The sequence below is a fragment of the Natrix helvetica genome (genome assembly GCF_964273705.1).
Source record: "Natrix helvetica genome assembly, chromosome: 3".
Lineage (NCBI taxonomy): Eukaryota > Metazoa > Chordata > Lepidosauria > Squamata > Natricidae > Natrix > Natrix helvetica.
Genome location: NC_138549.1, coordinates 2,176,142 through 2,198,735, shown reverse-complemented (window position 1 = coordinate 2,198,735; position 22,594 = coordinate 2,176,142). Strand labels below are relative to the sequence as shown.

Here is a 22,594-nt window from a genome sequence, read left to right as displayed (position 1 = left end):
AACCACCCAGAAATCAAAGAAACTGGGGCCGAAGTATGTCGGTCCTTTCCCTATTGTGAAAATCATTAATCCTTTCTCTGTATGATTGGAGTTACCAAAGCATCTTCAGCGGATTTATCCTGTGTTTCATGAAAACCTGTTGAAACCTGAGTACGTTTCTGCTTTTCGTGCGCCCCTACTTGCACCCCCTGCCCCTCTTCTTATTGAGGGAGAGCAACATTTTGAGGTTAAGGAAATCTTGGACTCCAGGAAACATAGGAATCGAATTCAATATCTGGTGTCCTGAAAGCATTTTCCCCCCTCCCAGGCTGAGTGGGTTGATAAAATGCATGTTAGAGCTCCTAGACTCTTACAGAAGTTCTACACTAAGTACCCGGATAAGCCTTGATGATATTTGAACCATACATGTCTTATGTTGTCTTTTCTATTGTTTTATTTTCTTGCAGGGATGAATTCTTTTGCTGAAGGGGGGCCGGATGTCAGCCTCTGTTTCGATATTTGCTTTCGGCTGCCATTGAAACGGGGAGGGGGGGGCTGTCAGAAGAATAATTTGGGATTCCAACTCCAGCCGGGGCTGCGCAAGAATAAATAATAATGAGATCCAGACAGCTGTGAGGGAAGAAGAAATATCCATCCCTAAATGCAAAATGATTTGCTTTTAAAGGTAGACGGCAGAGAAATGGGCTACAGGGTCAGGCTTTTATTAGGAGGGGTTACCCGGTCTCTGTGCTGAGTCTAGGGTGACACGAGGGCCATGTGTGCACATGCATGTGTATGCATATGTGTGTGTAGGTATATATTCTTGTGGTGCAGTTCCACGGGGACACCTGATTAATTCCTGTTTTCAGGCCTTATCCTTTGATATGTGGATTAGGTCTGGGTAACTTATTTGAGGAACTTTGGGTAAAGGATCTGTCCCCCACCTTGCTATTTTTACTTGATTAATTTAGTTTCTTAATTTTTACTTTAATTAATTTGGTTGTCAATTATCCTGATTTTCAAACCATTGTGGATTCCTTAGATGCATGGATGGATGGATGGATGGATGGATGGATGGATGAATGGATGGGTGGGTGGGTGGGTGGGTGGGTGGGTGGATGGATGGATGGATGGATGGAAGATAGATAGATGATAGATAGATAGATAGATAGATAGATAGATAGATAGATAGATAGATAGATAGATAGATAGATACTGTGTTTCCCCCAAAATAAGACAGGGTCTTTTGACCCCCAAAATAAGCGCTTGGCCTTATTTCCAGGGAGGTCTTATTATTTTTGAGGTGCAGGAGGCAACCAGTGTGGTTGTATTGTATTGTATTGGTCACCTCATGGCTGCTGCTGTGTTAAAATATTTTCAGGAAGGGCTTATTTTCAGGGAGACAGGATGGATGGATGGATGGATGGATGGACGTAAGTACGGACAGAGACAGACAGGCGACAATGATAGATAGATAGGTAGATGATAGATAGATAGATAGATAGATAGATAGATAGATAGATAGATAGACAGACTTTGAATGCACACTAATTAGTGTACATTAAAATGGAATTTCACTGCATACAGCTCTTAAAGCATCACTATTTCCAACATACATAACATAAACATGACAAAATAAATAATTACAAAAGTATGCATATTCACACATATATTATATGACATGGAGAAACAACACAGTCTAGTTCAGATGTGTATGTATCGTGGCGAGAAAAACGAAAATCTTGCTAGTTTACCAGAACGGATGTCCTAGGGAACAAAAGCTGTCGCAGTCTTGTTAAGAAGTTAATGTTTGAAGGGAAGATGGAAACAGCCTAAAGAACAAAATACGTTTGGATGTAGAACTTTCTCCCACATCCAAAGAGTAAGACAAGTTGGACGATGGAGCTGCTACACCGTTTGCTTGAAGGTTTCCTGGCCTGCCACACAGGAACATACCTGGCATGCTAACGGCTGCCGGGGACAAGGATTCAGTGAATGTCACCGCTACGCCAACGGTGAGCTGTTCATTTGTCTTATCTGCATGACCTCTCTCTTGAAATGACAGGTGACGTGCCTCTGAATTAACATCTCGTGCCATCAAGGTACTCTACACAGAAGGCTGTCCAGAACTATAAGTAAATACCAGATGCTGGCATGTTCCCAGGAGTGACACGAGAACGGATCAGCAAAGGTTATTTTTCCCGTGCCAAGTCAAGTCAATGCTTATTTCTCCTCATTTCTCCGTGAGCCTAAAAGGTTCCGAATCCCCTTTGTCAGCATAACATTCAGCTTCTCCCTCTTTTCTTTTTGGACTTCAGGCCTGCCACACTTTCTACTATTCATTTTCTATTGTGGGAAAATGCGAGGGGGGTGGTTATACGGAGTCGGGTGATATGTAGCCATAATAACATTCTTTCTAGAGAGCCAAGGTCATCCTTTGTCTCTGCACCTGGACAGAACTGGATGGGTGGAAGATGCCAGCTTGGCAGTGGGAGATTGGACCGTGGGATGGACTTGCGGGTGTGCGGTCAAGATCTTGAACTTGAACGCATTTTAACACATGTGACAAAATGCTGGCTTTGCACAGAGAAAATAGTCCAGTTGCCAGAATGCTTGTTATTTCCATCCCTTTCTTCCCAACAAATCTTGTTAAAGAAGAGTCAGTGAAAATTGTGGTTAGAAAGCATCACTCCCAGCTTTCGGCCACCGCCAAAGGCCCTCTCTGACTCACAGACACACCGTGATGGAATCTTGAACAAACCTTGGGAAAGACATTACAGGAGGAAACAAGGCCACCGCAAAGAAAAAGAATATATTCTGTGCCCAAGAGAAGCGCGGGGGGGGGGGGGGGAATTGTGAGATTCAAAAGAATTCCGCCTTAATTACACAGGTATATGTTGGGCTGGATAATTATTTTGACAGTCTTCCCAGGTTCTGTTACAAGATCCGACTAGCAACAAAGACCTCTAGAAAAATCCAAGTCTTGTTTCCCTAGCTTGCTTCTCTCCAAGGGCCTGCCATGCACACACACACGCACACACACATCTATGCACAGAGTTACTTAAGTGGCGTATCTTGGAAACTGCGAAGCCAAGGTACCCAGCACCCAAGGCAAAACAGCAGCAACATTTGCAATGTGATTGCAACCACCCTCACCCCAAAAATCAGTGGAAGACCAATGGCATGGCACACCCAGCAGTCTTCTGATTGCCCAGAACACAGCCTGTTTTCGTCTAATCTATTTTAGCATGTTGCTGTCTTGAAAAAGTCATCTTATGCAGTACAATATATCAATTAGTCTAATAGGGATACTGAAAAGATTGTGCGTAGCACTGCAAAACTTATTTTTTTATCCATCTATACAGCCATCTCTCTTGCTTACGGTCACGTGACTTTGGACATACAATAAACAATCAGCGAAAATGATTACAGCAACAGTTAGAAAGTGCTGCACAAATAAAATCTACAGATATTACAACATACAAATTTACAAATAAAAACAAAACCGCAAGAGAACAGAACAGCATCCTACATATAGCATCCTTAGGTTGTAACCCAGAGCCATTGGATACAAGGTAGGAAGCAAATAAATTTCATAAGAAAGAAAGAAAGAAAGAAAGAAAGAAAGAAAGGAGGGAGGGAGGGAGGGAGGGAGGGAGGGAGGGAGGGAGGGAGGAAGGAAGGAAGGAAGTGGGAGAGAGGAGAAAGAGAAAGAGAATGGAAAAGAAAGAAGAGGGAGGAAGAGAAAGGAAAAGAAAAGAAAGAGAAAGAGCGAGAAAGAGAGAAAGGAGGGGGAAGGCAGGAAGGGAAAGGAAGGAAGGAAAGAAAGAAGAAAAAGAGAGAGAGAGGAAAAGAGAGAGTGGGGGACGAAGGAAGGGTAATTATTTCTCTCCATTTCTCTGGGATTCTTAAGCCTTCTGAAAAAAACCAAGTTTGTTTCCTTTATCCTTGTTATTCTGTACTGGTTAAGTACCAATCTTGTGGGGCAACTCTTTGTGTTTTATTTTTTATTGTGCAGTTGGTATGATAACAAAAGCATTTTTCCTTGCACTGAATCAAACACACTATGAAAAAATGGTGAGGAGAGCAAGGTAAGAAACACTGTCCTTATAGCTATCATGGTTGCCCTACGTTGAGAATAATGTCTATCAATCTTGGTTGGAATTTTTATTATTTATTCATATAAAAGAACTGAATTCGTGCACTGTTATGTTATGAGGAATTTGGGCAGATAGAGAACTTGGGGATGGTTGAACTAGTTTTAGCTAAGGAAACATTCTGAACCCCAAATCGACAACCCACTGGCTGCTAAATTAGCAGCAACACCCCAAAACAATCTTTGGATTAATCACAGATTATTCTGTTAAGATTTTTCCAGCTCAAAACTTTCTAACGGCAAGGAGAAACTAAGAGTATTAATTAGTTTAATGAAAAGAAGGACATGATTCCAATATCTGAGGGGTTACCACAAAGAAGAGGAGGTCAACCTGTTTTACAAAGCACCTGAAGGCAGGACAAGAAGCAAGGGCTGGAAACTAATCAAGGAGAGAAGCAACCTGGAATTAAAGAGAAATTTCCTGATAGTTATAACAATTAATCAGCGGAACGGAGGTTGCCTTCAGAAGCTGTGGGTGCTGCAACTCTGAAGGCTTTTGAAAAGAGATTGGACAGCCATTTGACTGGAATTTTATAGGGTTTCCTGCCTGAGCAGGGGGTTGGACTAGAAGACCTCCAAGGTCCCTTCCAACTCTGTTATTCTGTTAAGATATTTTATTAGACAATGATAAGGAAAAGGTCTCCTATCATGTTAAGGGTTAGGGTTAGGGTCAAACTGCTTTGCAACCCCACCCCAAGCTAATTCGGTCTGCATTTGGTTCAGAAGGCAGGTCTAAATCACTCTAGTTTTTTCCCCCATGCAGTTGCAGCTATCTCTAGATTATTTTGCACCAACCTTGCAGTTAAGCCGTGTCTACTCTTTGCCAGGAAATGTGAACTATAAGCAGAAGAACTCAATCGTCCGTCGAAGGCACCGAAGCTAACATCCAGGATGCAAACCACCGCAGAGCCTTGAGTAGCATTCAATGTACCAAAAATATTAGGAACAGTCCTGAGATACCGAGAGCTATAATAGGAACACATTCGGTGCATGCCTCATCATACCGATTCTCAAGTGCGCAGAGATACCATCGGCTGTCACAGGTGGGCCATTCCTGGCAGCCGTACAAATTAATACCTGAGGGTATAAGCCGCTTTCTCTCGGGGGCGATTTCGACGTAATTATTTCTGTCGCTTAATTCCAGGAAAAGAACTTCTCGAAATTGCCAAGACGGTCAACTCTCTTCCCAATTGTGAATGTTCAGGTTTCTTTCGACTGGTGAGATAAAGAGCCACCCAAGGTGGGAGAGATCACAAAAGCCAATCTGAGTGATGGTGTCAAGAGGTTATCACGGGGTAAAACTTTTTTTGCTAGCTGGCTCACAGCAGCCAGCATTTTCTTTCCCTCTTTAAAAGAAAAACACACACACACTGGTTTTTTTCTGACTTGAGGCAATTTTAACTCAGTTTTGGCAGCCATCTTTCAAAGCATCGCAGTTCGGTGGGGAGGTGCCAGACTAATACAGATGAAATAACATGTTTTAAGGAAGATATTTCACTGCCAGCTTTAAAAAAAATCAATTCCAGGGAAGACTAAAACTATACTTTGTTGAGATACGCTGTAATAATCAATACTGCAAGTGTGATTCTACTTAAAGAGAACCTCTTGAGCTACGACCGTGACAAACCTCCCCAACACACTCGTAACTTGTGACGGTCATAATGCAGGTCCAGGACTGACCTGATTTAAGACTCTTTTTTTGCAGTAGTTACGTTGAAGCCATAGTCGTTAAGCAGACCCCAAAGTTATTAAGCGAAAACAAACAGTTCGCTAGGGCATGGTTTTGCCAAAAATTGGAAATAAATGCCAGTTTTTGGCGAAAACACTAAAACATGGTCACATGACTGCAATTAAAATTTCTAATGTTAGGTTTTATAGGTTGTTTTATATATCAGTTATATTGCACTGTACACCAACCACAGTTTCTCTTTGAGGGAGATGGGGGGTTAAAAATATGAAAGAGAGGGAGGGAAGGAGAGAGAGAGACAGACAGACAGACAGACAGACAGACAGACGACGATGGATCAGTGGATGGATGCAGTGGTGAAATTCAAATTTTTTTACTACTGGTTCTGTGGGGGTGGCTTGGTGGGCGTGGCAGAGGAAGCATACTGCAAAATCTCCATTCCCTCCCCACTCAGGGGCCAGCCAGAGGTGGCATTTGCCGGTTCTCTGAACTACTCAAAATTTCCACTACCTGTTCTCCAGAACCTGTCAGAACCTGCTGGATTTCACCCCTGGATGGATGGATGGATGGATGGATGGATGGATGGATGGATGGATAGATAGATAGATAGATAGATAGATAGATAGATAGATAGATAGATAGATACATACATACATACATACATACATACATGATGGTGGATAGATAGATGATAGATAGATAGATAGATAGATAGATAGATAGATAGATAGATAGATAGATAGATAGATAGATAGATAGATAGATAGATACATACATACATACATACATACATACATACATACATACATACATGATGGTGGATAGATAGATGATAGATAGATAGATAGATAGATAGATAGATAGATAGATAGATAGATAGATAGATAGATAGATAGATAGATAGATAGATAGATAAATGGATAGATGATGGATGGGTGATGGATAGACAGACAGATAGATATGATGATGGATTCATGCATATGCATGGACAAACATGGTCCAGCACGAGCACCTAAAAATTCAGTTAAGTCACCATAGGGAGGAGCAACCATTAGAACTGCAAATCTGGCTCATAAGTGTCTCCGGGCATCTCTGTTAGAACTTTGAACCAGTCATAAGTTGAGGACTATGTGAATTATCTCTAGGTGTCCAAGAAGTTTCAGAAAAAGCACTGAATGTGCAATCAGTCTTCACGATGGCACGGCATCAAAATATTTATCCCCGCTATAAGAAAGAAAGCTGCTTCCCTGCGGTGACTGAATGCTTCTTTTTTCGGTCTAATTGAGTATCCTCTTGAATTTCTTCTCTGCTCTTCTGTAATCACCAAGGGAAGCCTAGAGTCACCTCGGTGCACCAGGCGGCATAGATATTTAATAATGTTAGAAAAATAAATAAATCAGGAAAGACAATCACAACCATTCGACTGAACCAGTTCAAAGCGGCTGCAGCTCCCCTCTGCTTTCTGCCCTCTTGGCTTAAGTACAGCAGTTGTCCTGTGTTTTGGTGAAGGTCTCTCCACACCGACCCCAACAGTATTAAGGCATATGCTTAAAAAAATGTAGAGGTCTTTCTAGACATGGCCCAAAAGTCTGTCACGGAGACTTATGAGCAAACTCTAGAGATGTCATGGGAGGGTAGAAGCAGCTGTCATGATGATGTACCACAGCACAGGAAGACATACGAGCCCCAGATATAACCATCTCATGGTAGGAACCCATTCTTTCCTGCCGCAGAATGGTACAATCAGACAAATGCTTCATCCCGTTGAGGTGGGAAAATGAAGTTAAATTGTTAAAACTTTGTGGAATGGACAGTGTTGGATGGGCAATTGTCAACCTGCAGTATTTCTAGAGACAGAGATTGTATAAATGAAGGGGGGGAGGAGGAGGAGGAGGAGGAGGAGGAGGAGGAGGAGGAGGAGGAGGAGGAGGAGGAGGAGGAGGAGGAGGAGGAGGAGGAGGAGGAGGAGGAGGAAGAAGAAGAAGAAGAAGAGAGGAGGAAGAAGAAGAAGAAGAAGAAGAAGAAGAGGAAGAGGAAGGGGAGGAAGAAGAAGAAGAAGAAGAAGAAGAAGAAGAAGAAGAAGAAGAAGAAGAGGAAGAGGAGGAAGAAGAAGAAGAAGAAGAAGAAGAAGAAGAAGAAGAAGAAGAAGAAGAAGAAGAAGAAGAAGAAGAAGAAGAAGAAGAAGAAGAAGGGGCTGTGTTTTCATTTTCTTTGAAGACCTCTTTTTTGTTGTTATATATGCTGGGAGAAGATCACAGCAGGAAGAGGAGGAGAAGGAAAAGGAGAGAAGGAGGAAGAGGAGGAAAAGGAGGAGGAGGAGAAGCAGAAGAAGCAGAATGAGAAGAAGAAGGAGGAGGATGAGAAGAAAAGAAGGAAGGAAGGAAGGAAGGAAGGAAGGAGGAGGAGGAGGAGGAGGAGGAGGAGGAGGAGGAGGAGGAGGAGGAGGAGGAGGAAGAAGAAGAAGAAGAAGAAGAAGAAGAAGAAGAAGAAGAAGAAGAAGAAGAAGAAGAAGAAGAAGAAGAAGAAGAAGAAGAAGAAGAAGAAGAAGAAGGATTTACACATCCCATTCTAGCATTTTTCTTTCTTCTCCAAATCCTTCTGAATTATTTTCCCCTTGCAGCTCAACCCCATTCGCCATACAGCCGGAACGTCTTCCTAAAATTAGCAGAGGCGTCTCCTCCTTTCTTGCCAATAAACAGATGCCAGAGGAAGAACTGGGCGATCCCCTACCAGATGGTTCCTGAAAAGCCATCTTGTTACTGGCTTAATATATCCCAATTAAAATCAGAACGAAGCGTTTTTTAAAAGCTACCAGATTTTATATCACTTCAAAGACATTGCCCCAAAAAAAGAGGTTCTTTGTGACACACTGGAGAGGCCTAATTGGGAACCTAACTACAAGTCTACAACTATTGTTTGTTTAACCATCACAAAATGCTTCTTGCGCCTCCACTCTCCAAGGTAAGACCCAATTACAGGTAGCCCTTCCAACAGTTCATTTAGTGACCGTTCAAAGTTACAATGGCATTGAAAAAAGTGACCTGGGACCGTTGTTCACACTTATGATCATGTGATCAAAATGCAGGTGCTTGGCAACTGGCATGTACTTATGACAGTTGCAGTGTCCCGGAGTCATGTCACCCTTTTTGCAACCGTCTGACAAGGAAGCCCGATTCACTCCACAACCGTGTCACTAACTTAACAACTGCAGAAGTTTCACTTAACAACCAAGGTGAGAAAGGTTGTAGAATGGGGCAAAACTCACTTAGCAAATGTCCCACTTAACAACAGAAATGTTGGGCTGCACTATGGTTGTAAGTCGAGGGTGGCAATTAATAATAATAAATAAATAAATAAATAAATAAACAAATAAATAAATAAATAAATAAATAAATAAATAAACAAACAAACAAACAAACAAACAAATAAATAAATAAATAAATAAAATAAAATAAAAAAATATAAAATAAAATAAAATAAAATAATAAAATAAAATAAAATAAAATAATAAAATAAAATAAAATAATAATAATAAAATAAAATAAAATAAAATAAAATAAATAAAATAAAATAAAATAAAATAAAATAAAATAAAATAAAATAAAATAAAATAAAATAAATAAAATAAAATAAAATAAAATAAAAAAATAAAATAAAATAAAATAAAATAAAATAATAATAATAAAATAAAATAAAATAAAATAAATAAAATAAAATAAAATAATAATAAAATAAAATAAAATAAAATAAAATAAAATAATAAAATAAAATAAAATAAAATATAAAATAAAATAATAAAATAAAATAAAATAATAAAATAAAACAAAATAAAATAAAATAAAATAAAATAAAATAAAATAAAATAAAATAAAATAAAATAAATAAAATAAAATAAAATAATAAAATAAAATAAAAAAATATAAAATAAAATAAATAAAATAAAATAAAATAAAATAAAATAAAATAAAATAAATAAAATAATAAAATAAAATAAAATAAAATAAAATAAAATAATAAAATAAAATAAAATAAAATAAAATAAAATAAAATAAAATAAAATAAAATAATAATAATAATAAAATAAAATAAAATAAAATAATAAAATAAAATAAAATAATAAAATAAAATAAAATAAAATAAAATAAAATAAATAAAATAAAATAAAATAAAATAAAATAAAATAAAATAAAATAAAATAAAATAAAATAAATAAAATAAAATAATAAAATAAAATAATAAAATAAAATAAAATAAAATAAAATAAAATAAATAATACAATGCAATGCAATACAATATCTACCAAAGCCTTTTTCCAAAGATGAAAATGTCTGCGCTGTTGCCCAAAGTATGTTAAAAAACAGAGAACATTTTTACTACACCTACCAGTACTACTGACTTCCTAATCTGATTTTCTTTTCACTTTGGGGCAAAAGCCAAGGGAAATTCAAAGAGCTAACTCTATCATTATGAAGCCTTTTCTCAGATAGAAGTCCAACAAATTCTCCACACAGCCGAGGCAGGGCAGAAAGTCTGGGAATGTCCAGGGCTCTTCGTGAAACTGGATCCAAAGTCTTGAACCTTATTACATTGGGGGGGGGGGGGTTGTTGTTCAAGAGCATCTGGGAAGATCTCCTGATGGCTACTGTGGGCCTCTCCTTCCCTGCCAAGACAAACAGCCCAAAGTACATTAACTTTGAGACTTCCCCTGCTGTATCACACCCACATTAAACTCTTCCCTGGCTGTGTCATTGGAACAGCTGTCCTCCTCAAATTCTCCTCACACATCTAGAGAGGGAGGGAGGGAGGGGAGGGGAGCGTGACCGAGGTAGAGCAGTGCGAAGAGAAAGTGTCTGCACATGAAAACTGAATTAAGTAAACTGAATTAAAAAGGATCTTGAGACGCCAGAAAGAGAGCAGAGAAGAGCAACCAGGACGATGAGGGGACTGGAGGCTAAAACATACGATGAACAGTTGCAGGAACTGGGCATGGCTAGTCTAGTGAAGAGAAGGACCAGGGGAGACAGGATAGCATCTTCCAATATCTCAGGGGCTGCCACAAAGAAGAGGGAGTCAAGCTATTCTCCAAAGCACCCGAAGGCAGGACAAGAAGCAATGGCTGGAAACTAATCAAGGAGAGAAACAACTTGGAATTAAAGAGGAGTCTCCTGACAGTGAGAACAGTTGGCCAGTGGTACAGTTTGCCACCAGAAGTTGTGGGTGCTTCATCACTGGAGGTTTTTAAGAAGAGATTGGACAGTCATTTTCTGGAACAGTATAGAGGAGGGGTGGGTTGCCACCGGCATTACACCTGAAAAGCTCTGCATATGCGCAGAACGTTTCAAAAGGAGAGGAGGGAATTACATTTCTGCAATGGAGATGAGCATGCACAGAACCAAAAATCAACATGGCACCACCAACAATAGAACCGGTTCGGGTGCGTGGGTGACCAAGTTACTACCTACTCAGCCGAACCGGTTTGAACCAGTAGGAACCTACCTCTGGTATAGAGCAGGGGTGTCAAACTCAAGGCCCTCAGGCCAGATGTGGCCCGAGGGTACTTAAATCTGGGCCCCGGGGCCACCCTGGAAACAGCGAAGGACTGGCCCATGTGTGGCCGTCCCAAGCTCCTTTTTCACTGGGGGAGAGTTGCAGGAGGCTGCAGCAGCCGAAAACAGAGCCTGGGGGCCCATTTCTGCTGGTAGAGCGCTCCGGCCGACACAGGCGCCCCCCAAACAAGTGACGTCGAACTGGCCACGCCCACCCTGGCCACGCCCACCCCTCCCCTCTTAGGTCAAACACAATCCTGATACAGCCCTCAATGAAATCAAGATCGACCCCGCTGGCATAGAGTCTCCTACTTGAGCAGGGGCTGGACTAGAAGACCTCCAAGGCCCCTTCCCTTATTCTGTTCTCCTGCACAGTGAGAAGCACGGTTCTTCATTTTTCAGTCAAGCTTGTCTAAGGAGCCAGGCAGACTCTTGAAAAATGCCATGTGACCTTTTGCTTGAGAGGTCTAGCCCACTCCAAGCTCTCTCAAGGGCTATTAACTCCAATCCTCTGTAACTCCAGCACATTTAAGACATCTTGTCTCAAAAAACCGGCCTTCTCCACTGCAGTCCTTCCCTGATGGTCTTCCCCTAACCCGGTGGTGGCAAACCTTTTCGGCACCGAGTGCCCAAACGGGAACGTGCATACAAGCGCATGCATGCATGCATGTTGGAGCGCTGGAAAATCAAAGATCAGCTGGCTGGCGCAGGCATGCCTGTTTTTTGGGCAATTTTGGCCATTTTGGGGCTGTTTTCAGGCTGTTTTTCCCCCCAAACAGCCAAAAAATGGCCTGAAAATGCCCCCCAAAATGGCCTGAAAAAAGCCCGAAAAATGGCCTGTTTTTTGGACTGTTCTCCGGTGCTCTGGTGCCCCCAAAGGGTAGGTAGCACACATGTGCGCTCCGGAAACCAGAAGAGCAGCTGGCGATGGTGCATGAGGGCTCTGACACAGGTGCCATAAGTTCGCCATCACGGCCCTAACCCACCCAAGCTGATTCCTTTGGGTCTGCCACCCCACTCCACCCCAAATGCCATCCGAGTGGAGAATATATTTCAATGCGCCTTTAATGTGTCACTCAGGTTTTGCCACCCGCTTCTTCAGTTGCAGCTGAAGGTCTCCATAATGTCCAAGACCACCTTATTTTCCTATTATTCCATGATCGATGATGTCATCAGCTGGTTCATTTTTGCCCAGGATCAAACCTCTGTTTTCAAACCTGCAAAGTTTGCTAGGAAGGCATTTGAATATTTTTCAGACAGCCTAGAGGGGAGAATATTTATTGGGGGGGGGGGGGGGGAAAGGGTCCCCTGTTGCTAGTTTTGAGTGTTCCTTAAGCATCAAGTTTGTTCTATATGCAATTTAATTACATTGTGCTATTTTGCTTTCTTTGATTTTTTTTAAATTCCTTTCCTGAAATAGGTTCCGTAATTCACCAAGGGTCCTTGGGACTGAGGCAGCATTGAAGTCCTAAAAATTCTATTCTAATTATTCCTTATTTATTCTATTCCTTATTCTTTTTCCTATTCTATCCTATCCTATCCTATCCTCTGTTCTATTCTGTTCTATTCCTTATTTATTCTATTCCATTTCATTCCATTCTAGTCCTTATTCTATTCTAGTGCTTATTTTAGTTTTCTTCTATTCCCTATCCTATTCTATTCTATCCTATCATATTCTCTATCCTATCCTATCCTCTGTTCTGTTCTATTCTATTCAATTCCTTATTTATTCTATTCCATTTCATTCCATTCCATTCTAGTCCTTCTTCTATTCCCTATTCTATCCTATCCTATTCTATTCTAGTCCTTATTTATTCTAGTCCTTATTTATTCTATTCCATTTCATTCCATTCCATTCTAGTCTTTATTCTATTTTAGTCCTTATTCTATTCCCTATTCTTCTATCCTATCCTATCCCATCCCATCCCATCCCATCCTATCCTATCCTATTTATCCTATCCTATCCTCTATTCTGTTCTGTTCCGTTCCGTTCTATTCTGTTCTGTTCTATTCAATTCCTTATTTATTCTATTCTATTCCATTCCATTCTATTCCTTATTCTATTCTAGTCCTTATTCTAGTCCTTATTCTATTCTATTCCCTATTCTACCCTACCCTAGTGTTGTGGCCCAGCAAGATCCGGTTGAGCTGCTGATGGACTCGGATAGCGAGGAACCCTATGAGTCTGCGCTGGGCGATGTGGAGGACCCTGTGCAGGGTTCAGACTCAGAGCAGGGACCAGAGAGGCTGGTTGGCCACCAGGAGGCGCCTGAGGCATGAAGCAGTGGGGAGGATCAAAGGCAGTTTGTTCCTGATGCTAGATTGAGAAGGGCTGAGAAACAGAAGCAGCAACTCCGTAGGCAGACTCACAGAAGATGATTAAGTGCAGGTGGTTGTGGATTGGCCCCTCCCAAGAGAGATTATAGGTGAGGCGTTGGGAGGGGACATTTGCAGGAAACAACCATTCGAATCAGTAGTTAAGAAAATCTATCTGTGTATTCTAACCGGGTCTGTTCGTTTGGACTATCTGCGTGGCTTCATTTGAATTATCTGGGTTGCTCTATTGAGCATGAGTTGTCTGGGCCCTCAGCCAAAGGATTCGTTATCTCAGTAATTAAACAGTGGCAAACAGCCAAGCCTGCGTTCTGGTTTATTCACAGTTGTGGAGAGGGGGGTCAGTACACCTATCCTTTCCTATTCTTTATTCTATTCTATTCTACTCCTTGTTCTATTCCTTATTCCATTCCATTCCTATTCTGTTTATTTTATTATTTTGTTTTATATTTTATATTATATTGTCACTCATCTTAATTTTGATATAATGCTGTGTTATAAGCTGCTGAGCCAACGTGCTATTTGACAGCCTAAGGAGAGAGGGAGGGAGGGAGGGAGAAAGAGCGAGGGAAGTATTTTTTAAAATCACCAGATTTACCTCTGCACTTTCAGAGATTTATATATGAGGTATATATAAAAAATACAGGTGGTTTAAAATTGCCAATTCCTAGCACTGTTGCATAGTTTGGAATTTACAAACAAATCAACCCTTATTCTGGGAAATTCAATTTTTCCAATAGAACATACATTCAAAAGTGATGTAATACACTCGGCTCCCTAGGAAATCATATAACAAATAGGCTGCCAAACAGAAAATGTTCATTTCCTTGAGATGTTTTCTTAAAGGCACCCAAAACCAAGACAGAAAGAGAAGCCATTACAACCCCACAGGGGCTTTGGGGGGGGGGATCCTGCTACTCCCTCCAGCTTTTATACCTCATTGAGGCATGGGAAAATAATCTGAAGACAGATTTCCTTTCGTTTCCCCAGTAATTTCCCCATAATGAGGTTGTAATTATATCTTCGCCAAGTCAGTGGAGGACCATGAACTGATCCATTCTCAACATCCAACGAGCATAACAAAAATGGCATGTATTCCCAGATTTTGCTTTCCTTCTCTTTCTGTAGGGCGGGGAGGAGAAAGGAGGGGAAGGAGAAAGGAAGGGAAGGAAAAGGAGATGGGGAGGTGGAGACAAGAGGAGAGGCAGTTGAGGGAAAGGGAGAGGAGAGGGGAAGGCAGAAGAATGGGGAAGGGAGAGGAGGAGAGGCAGGTTGAGGGGGAAGGAGAGGAGAAGGGAAGGGAAGGGGAAGGAGTGGGGAAGGGAGGGGAGAGGAGAAGAGGAGAGGAGAGGCAGGTTGAGGGGAAGGGAGAGGAAAGTGGAAGGAAGTGGAGAGGAGAGGAAAGGAAAGGAGGAAGGGAAAGGAAGGGAGGGGTACCGCTACTTTTGCAAAATTCTGCAGCAAGCCAAGGAAGATTCAGTATCGGGGTGAAACAGGGACGTCCGTGTATCTCACTTAGATTTTCCTTCTCCCTGAAGCCATTTTTGAAAGATGTTTCACATTCCTTTCTGAGTAGGAAAGAGTTCTCAGTAGGGTAATTGCTGGAGGAAAGAAGAAGCATGTTCCAATTGCAGAGAAAAACTGGCTCCGTGATCTAAATCCCACTCTGGCTGTGCATCGTTTATTACTCGCGATGCACTGACTTCCATCTACGCGTGGATGGGAGGCCAGGAGAGAACCGACCTCAAGAACATTCATTTAATTCCTTTTCAAAGTTCTGCATCATCACAGAGCAAACGGTGATCGTTAAAAAAAAGAAAACATCTTTTTTTTCCCATGTTCAGGAAGCATTTAAATGACCTGCTTTTTTTAAAAAAACACAGCACTAAATATTCTAAAATAGGCAAAGGGTCCCGTCCCCCCCAATCACCGCCAAGGGACATTTTTCCCTTATGAAAGAATCCATTTGCTGCTGAAAGAGAAAATAAAGATGGAAGATTCACACAATAAATAAATAACCACAAGGAAAGCAAAGGGAGTGCACTTTATGTTAAGAGCCCTGGTGGCACAGTGGTTAGAATGCAGTTTTGCAGGCTAACTCTACTGATTGTCAGCAGTTCGATCCTGACTGGCTCAAGGTTGACTCAGCCTTCCGTTCTTCTGAGGTATAAGTCTAAGTACTATTGCTAGTCCTTCCTTCCCTCCCTCCCGGTGGTTTGAATGCAGTATTGCAGGCTAACTCTTCCCACTGTCAGCAGTTCGATCCTGACCGGTTCAAGGTTGACTCAGTCTTCCATTCTTCTGAAGTGGGCAAAATGAGGACCCAGATTGTTGAGGGCAACATGCTGACTTTGTAAACTGTTTAGAGTGGGCTGTAAAGCACTGTGAAGCGGTATATAAATCTACAGGCTACTGATATTGCTATCGAATAGGGACAAATGGTTTGGCAGAAAATAAACCAAATCTTTAAATTTCAAGTAAATGATAATGGTTGGCATTATACAAGATACCAGATAAGAGCAAAAGAAGAAAGGTGATTACGGGACTTAATGACCATGACTGTAGCATCCATTAAGCTGTTCAAGTTTTTTGCATATTTGTATAGATGCCTGCATGCAAATGTATGTATGTATGCAGATAGATGGATGGAGGGATGGATGGAGGTAGATAGATAGATGAGAGAGAGAGAGGGGGGGAGGGAGAGATGATAGACATAGATGAGATAGATACATAGACAGACAGATGATAGATAAATATCTATCTGGATGAATGGATGGATGGATGGATGGGAAAGAAAGATGGATAGATAGATACCCCCTCATTGGATGGATGGATGGATGGATGGATATAGATGAGATAAGAGAGACACATAGATACATTCTCCTTTGATGGAGATAAACATGGATGGATGGATGGATAGATGGAGAGAGAGAGAGAAAGAGAGAGAGAAAGATGGATAGATAGATAGATAGATAGATAGATAGATAGATAGATAGATAGACACCCCCCTCATTGGATGGATGGATGGATGGATGGAAAGAGAGAGAGAGAGAGAGAGAGAGAGAGAGAGAGAGAGAGAGAGGAGAGAAATGAAAGAGAAAGATGGATAGATAGATAACCCGCTCATTGGATGGATGGATGGATGGATGGATGGAGAGAGAGAGAGAGAGAGAAAGAGAGAGAGAAAGATGGATAGATAGATAGATGATAGATAGATAGATAGATAGATAGATAGATAGATAGATAGATACCCCCCTCATTGGATGGATGGATGGATGGATGGATGGATGGAGAGAGAGAGAGAGAGGAGAGAGATGAAAGAGAAAGATGGATAGATAGATAACCCGCTCATTGGATGGATGGATGGATGGATGGATATAGATGAGATAAGAGGGACGCATAGATACATCCTGTATCTATGGATGGAGATAAAGATAGATAGATAGATGATTGATAGATAGATAGATAGATAGATAGATAGATAGATAGATAGATAGATAGATAAATTCTGTGTCCCTGAATCTGATTGGACCTACGACTTCTTGGCACATTTCCTCTTGCTAAGAACAGCCTAACGGCCTTTGAAGGCCATGAACAACTAAAAATATCCCTGGCTTTTCCAAGCAGATCGTTAATTCTGACCTTTCCCTTCTCTCTCCCTGCCCTCCCGCGAATGCACTTCGTCTGCCTTGCAAGTCTGCCAAAGTGTGTGTTGGGGGAGGGACACACACAACCACACACAGCCGACCAAACTCAACGTGCCCCAATTAGAGCCCGCTACGGAAGACGCATCCATCAACACGACCTACAATGTCCCTCTCTCCTCCTTTTCGAACGAAAGTGAAGCCAGGTGGAAGAAAATTAAGCTCCGAAGCACACCGCTAAAAAATAAATGAAAAAAGAAAATAAATCTCCAGGCAACATTTACTTGATTGGAATAAATGATTGTGGTCACTGAGCTCCTTTTCAATTCTGGGATTCCACAGGCAGCCTTGATAGAAAGCACCATTTTCTTACAACAAGAGCAACAGAGATGAGGAATACGCCTTTTAAGGCTGTGATCGCCTTAAAAACATGGGTTGGGTGCCAATCCTGCACAGCAAGGATTAGTACGTACTACAGGGAGATGTGACGAATGCACAAATATCACCGCAGTACATTTGAAAGGCCCATATATGATGCATCCTCTCCCCCCCCCCGTGAAGCAGCAATACACCCCATCTTAGGAAGGAATAAAAAATTTAGAAGAATGCAACTGTCAGGCCTGCTCCAATCTTTTCTTTTGGATCTCAGGCCTGCCACACGTTCTATTCTTCTACTATGCCTTTTCTATTGTGGGAAAATGGGAGGGGGGATTGTACGGAGTTAGATGCTATGTAGTCATAACAAAATTCTTTCTAGGAAACCAAGGTCATCCTTTGTCTTTGCAACTCTGCACCTGGCTAGAACTGGATGGGTGGAACTGCCAGCATGGCAGGGGAAGATCGGACCATGGGATGGACTTGTGGGAGTGGGGATGCAAGATCTTGAACTTTCAACTGGGTGGGGAAAACCGGGAAGCTTTCAGATTCGGGTTTTCCCAGATGTGCCAACGTGGCTCTATTCATCAATTGGAACTTTGAGCAATACTTTGTCTCGGACTCTGATTTAATTTTGGATGCTACTTGGAACCCTGACAGCAACTGTGCACCATGTCAGAGATAAAAGAAATATAACAACAGATACTTAGAAATGTTTCCCTGAAAAACATGACCTACCCCCCAAAATAAGCCCCAGCCTGGTTTTTATGTGTGTGCCTAATATAAACCCTACCCCCCAAAATAAGCCCTAGTGCAGGAGAATGGGTGTGGCCAGCATAGGAGGTGGTGAGTGCGTGTGGGGCAATGGTGTCTGACAGCAGCAGCCCATGCAGCACAGGTGAGTTGTGTACCTGTGCAAGCAGCAGGTGGAAGCAGAGGTGGAGGGGAGGCAGGCAATCTGGACATGGGAAAGCTGAACATTAGTTGGCTGAAGTTGCAGGCGGCCGCGGAAGGCTCGTCTTCACGCAGCAACATCAGCGGCACACAGAGGCAGCGGTGGGGAGGCAGACAATCAGGACGCGATGCGTGGGCCATGGGAGGCTCATCTTCGCATCTCTCATCTTGCCTGCAGCCCACGCGGTGCGTCTACATTGACTACCTTCCACTCTGTGCCTTCCACTCTGCGCAGCCCCAGAGTACACCAACCAAGGGACTGGCGGGCTGCAGCTGCTTCCGGATACTATCGGTCCCCATGTGCTTGCCGGCTCTTATTTGTGCACCAGGGTGTGGTCACCCTGAAATTGTGTTTCCCCCAAAATAAGCTCTAGTAGTGCATATTTTGGGGCCAAAAAGAAAATAAGACTGGGTCTTATTTTCAGGAAAACACAAGGTAGATAGGAAGTTATGAGATTTACCAACGACAAGCAGCAGAAACTGTGAGTAGAGACGAAGGACACATAAAGCTTAAGCAAGACATAACTCACTAAACAAATAGTTGCAATTGGAGGAAAAACCTGCATGTGCCTAACTTAAAAGCTAGGATAACCTCTTAGAATCTCCCAACGACTTCTTATTTTACAAATCCCTACGCATTTCCAGATGCCATCTGCTGAACGATAAAAATGAAGGAGTAAACACACTCACACACACATATCCACACACATGGCTCACTGCAAATTCAGACGATTGCGCTTCAGAACTGGGCCTGTTCATTTACGCTGGCAGCCATTGTTTTGATGCCCATCAATTATTTGTTTAAACACATCCCCCTTGTATATATTTTCCAGAGAGAGAGAGAATAATTGCTAACTTACTTTTAAAGGACGTTCCTTGGGTGAAAATCTCTGTCAGCGAGTTTCAGCAAATTGGGGTTTGGATTTCAACCAAAGCATCCATCCAAGATTTCTGAAATAAAAATAATGCAATTTTTTTTAAAAAAGAAAAAAGAAAGAAAAGGCAGCTATAACTATCGGGTGATAGATAACCACATTCCCCCATTTATACTAATATCTTTGGCATGAGTTTCTTGTTAAAAGCCTGTTGCATTTAAAAGAACAAAAAAATACAAATACATTTCTTTGGAATACAGGTGATTCTTGTTCATTTAGTGACCGTTCAAAGTTATGACATCACTGAAAAAAGCGACTTATGACCATAGTTCACACTTACAACCGTTGCAGTTTCCCCGTGGTCACGTGATCAAAAATTCAGATGCTTGGAAACTGGCATGTACATATGACGGTTGCAGTGTCCCCGGGTCACGTGTTCCCCTTTTGCGACCGTCTGACCAGTGACGTCAATGGGGAAGCCAGATTCACTTAACAACCTTGTGTTACTAACTTAACAACTGCAACCATTCACTTAAGCACTGTGGCCTCATAAAACGATGCAAAACTCACTTAAGAAATATTTCACTTAGCAACAGAAATTCCGGGCATTACACAAAAACTAACGAATGTGGTCATAAAAAAAGAGAATTAAAAGAAAAACTTGCTTGTTTCCTGTGATATTTTCTTTTATAAAATGGGTCTCAGGAGGAGGTGTTTTTTGTGGCTATTTTCTATAATATGAATAAATGCACCTTTGGGTCAATCAAATGCAAGGATTTCATAGCAAAATGCCTTTGCTAAGGCGTCTACTGTCCCTTTTCAGGCAGAATGGAGAATGACCAAGCATAACAGAAACCTGGATTAATTTCAAACTCATCACGTAACTGTGTGATATTTCCCACGAGGTTCCCAAAACAGGTTGCAAGCACGATGAGACATGAATTCCATATTTATTGGTAGGAAAGAGAAGAAGAAAAACCACCAGAGTCAAAGCAAACACACGACTCTCTTTTCAGCATTCTCAGGATGGGAATAAAATTAACTTCCCAGGTCTCTGGTTTTAATTTTTCTTTTTTTCCTCCTTCTCTTCAGTTCCCCAAGCTAAGTCATTGCCTTTCTTGCACTTTTATGCGACAATTCCACATAAACCCTGCAGGCGCAAATAGATTTTCCTGGGGTGGGAGAATCACCTCCGATCTACCACGATTCAAAGTCGGATGAATCGAGATGCAAATTACATAAGGACTTTTAAAAAATATAAACAAATTAGACGATACTGAATCACCTTTCAAGTATTATGACAATGTTTGCCAGCCGAGAAGAGAATATAATTAAACTCTTGGGTGGGATGGCAGAAGGCAATATTACATGCCAATGCCCCAGGCTTTTCTTCACTTACACTAATCTTGGCAATCATTCATTTATGATAAACTAGCCGATAGCTCAGCATCGCCTAGGTATTTATTTATAGGGGGGAAATGTCCAGACCAAACGTCATTTCTAAAGTTGGATTTCCACCCATTACCAGAGGGAGCCCCCTTGTTGAATTCTCCTTCCTCCTTCTATTTTCCCCACCAAACGAACCCTGTGAGGTTAGGTGACCAAAGAGGAAATGACTGGCCCCTTGACTGGCTTGCATGCCTAAGGCAGGACTAGAACTCCCAGTCTCCTGGGGATTGGCCCAAAGTCACCCATTTGACTGTCATGCCTAAGATGGGACTAGAATTCACTGTTTCCAGGTGATTGGCCCAAAGACACCCAGCAGACTTTCATACCTGTCGGGACTAGAACTCACAATCCCCTGGTTTTTGAATTAACCATTAGACCAAACCGGTGTGACATGATCCTAGGACTCTACAAACATCCTAAACAAATACCAAGCACCTGAATTGTGATCACATGATGACAAGATGGAGAGTTTGCAACAGTTGTAAATCTGAGGACCAGTTGTAAGTCATTTGTTTCATTGCCGTTGTAACTTTGGACAGTCACTAAGTGAACGGTTGCAAGTCGAGAACCGAATCACTTTTTTAGTGACTTTTCTGGAGTCACAAACACAAGAATGTAAAAGCATTTGCTTTAGGTTTCGTAAGTCAAAGGACAAAGAGTTGGCGATAATTAATAGTGGTGCTAATTTTACGATCTATACAAAGCTTGTGTGTTGCGCAGCATCCATTATTGTAGCCTTCCTTGTCCTCCAGACCCATTCAGTGATTAATCAGTAACTTGTCCTATTTCTCTTAGGAATAAAATTCCAGGAAACAGACTAGGGAATTAAGGCAGTGGCTCTTTTATTGCCATACTAATTAAATGTAATTAAATTAATGGCAGGCTGGATTGGAAAGTATTTTAAGGAAATCAAAAAGTATTTGCTTTACAGTCATCCAGAACACAGCAACTACTACATCCTCGCAGAATTTAGCATAAATACTTAGTCGCTGGCTGAATTTGTGACGGATGCCCAATTAAGTTTGTCAGGTTTTATTAGCAGGTATATGACTAATGAACAATTGGGTTAATTTAAACTGCCAATATTCAGAAAAGAAAAGGAAACATTAAAAGAAAAGAAAAACCTTCCTTTTTAATACTCTGTGCTAACATGTATAAACCTTACTTAAAAACAGCACTGGAAACCTCAGTGGGTTTTTAAATGTTTAGAAATCTGTTAGAGGCCCCACTGTTGAACGCCAGGGAAATAGATTGCATTCCTGATCCCTGAATGGGTATTGATCCCTTTTTCCAATGCTCTAAAGGGATTTGGGGGTTTTATGAGCTTGTGGACATCACTTTGACAAATGTCTTTGAGAAATAGCAAGCTACTTCCAAAATCTTGCCCAGAAAAATATAAGGACTACTCCTGGCAGTCCCCAGGACTTTACATGGATTGAGAATAGAGAGTAACAGGCATGGAAGGGACCTTGGAGGTCTTCTAGTCCAACCCACTGGTCAGGCAGAAGACCGTATACCATTTCAGACAAGTGGCTGTCCAATCTCTCCTTGAAAACCTCCAGCGATGGAGCATTCACAACTTCTGGAGGCAAGTT

General features: G+C 41.4%; 3 protein-coding genes across 6 annotated transcripts in view; 1 reads left to right on the top strand and 2 right to left on the bottom strand.

Moving 5' to 3' along the window:
- The window catches only part of EPSTI1 (epithelial stromal interaction 1), a 577,346-nt gene that overhangs the window by 344,229 nt on the left and 210,523 nt on the right, over nt 1-22,594 (bottom strand). The gene's annotated exons all lie outside the window — the stretch shown is intronic.
- Nucleotides 1-22,594, top strand: part of LACC1 (laccase domain containing 1) — a 384,759-nt gene that overhangs the window by 228,611 nt on the left and 133,554 nt on the right. The gene's annotated exons all lie outside the window — the stretch shown is intronic.
- The window catches only part of ENOX1 (ecto-NOX disulfide-thiol exchanger 1), a 367,889-nt gene that overhangs the window by 254,273 nt on the left and 91,022 nt on the right, over nt 1-22,594 (bottom strand). For all 4 annotated transcript variants that reach the window (XM_081947904.1, XM_081947907.1, XM_081947905.1 and 1 more), the window contains exon 2: nt 19,536-19,626. The gene's annotated coding sequence lies outside the window, so the exon portion shown is untranslated. The remainder of the gene's footprint in view (nt 1-19,535; nt 19,627-22,594) is intronic.